Raw genomic sequence first — 1,268 nt, 5'->3', positions numbered from 1 at the left:
GTGGCACAACCCTAAGCACCTTTTGGATTTTTGGTTTAGGTTTAGGGTTTGGGGTCCGGAGACGCCGTGGAGTGGCCCTAAGCAGCTTCTCGTGTTGGTTCTCGCTCTCTAAACAGCAATTCTGCACGTTTCAAAAACACATCCTCCCATCATTTTTTTGCAATTCTAACGTTACGAGATTGATCGTGACGCTGCGCAGCTGTACTATGCTGCGAAGGAGCGTTGCTGCGTAGTAGCACCCTAAGCAGCTTCTGTTCACCGTGCCCAACCCTAAGCAGCTTCTGTTCACCATGGCCCAATCCTAAGAACGTTTTGGATTTTGGGTTCGCGTTTGGGGTTTGGGCTCTAGACACGTTGGGAGTGGCCCTAAGCAACTTCTGGTGTTGGTTCTGGCTCACTAAACAGTAATTCTACGCGTGCCAGAAACACATCCTCCCATCATTTTTTGTGATTCTCACGTTATGAGATTGATCGTGACGCTGCGTAGCAGCGTCGCTGGGCAGCAGCGCTACACTGCGAAGCTTCTGTTCACCATCCCTAACCCTAAGCAGCTTCTGTTTACCGTGCCCAACCCTAAGCAGCTTCTGTTCACCGTGGCCCAACCCTAAGCACCTTCTGGATTTTGGGTTCAAGTTTGGGGTTTGGGGTCCAGAGACGCCGTGGAGTGGCCCTAAGCAGCTTTTGGTGTTGGTACTGGCTCACTAAACGGCAATTCTGTGCGTGCCAGAAACACATCCTCCCATCATTTTTTTGCGATTCTGACGTTACGAGAGTGATCGTGACACTCCGTAGCAGCGCCCTTAGCAGCTTCTGTTCACCGTGCCCAACCCTAAAGCAGCTTCTGGATTTTTGGTTCAGGTTTAGGGTTTGGAGTCCGGAGACGCCGTGGAGTGGCCGTAAGCAGCTTCTGTGGTGTTGGTTCTGGCTCACTAAACAGCAATTCTTCGCGTGCCAGAAACACATCCTCCCATCATTTTTTTACGATTTTGACGTTATGAGATTCATCGTAACGCTGCGTAGCAGCGTCGCTGCACAGCAGCGCCCCAAGCAACTTCTGTTCACCGTGCCTAACCCTAAGCAGCTTCTGTTCACCGTGGCCCAACCCTAAGCACCTTATGGATTTTGGGTTTGGGTTTGGGTTTGGGGTTTGGGTTTGGGGTTTGGGGTCCAGAGACGCCATGGAGCGGCCCTAAGCAACTTCTGTTCACTAAACAGCAATTCTACGCGTGTCAGAAACACATCCTCCCATCATTTTTTTAGGATTCTGA

This window comes from Cibotium barometz, unplaced genomic scaffold, assembly GCF_041138505.1.
Source record: "Cibotium barometz isolate CiBa-2024 unplaced genomic scaffold, ASM4113850v1 ctg200, whole genome shotgun sequence".
NCBI lineage: Eukaryota > Viridiplantae > Streptophyta > Polypodiopsida > Cyatheales > Cibotiaceae > Cibotium > Cibotium barometz.
The sequence above is the reverse complement of the archived record's forward strand: the minus strand, read 5'-3'. Positions refer to the sequence as shown.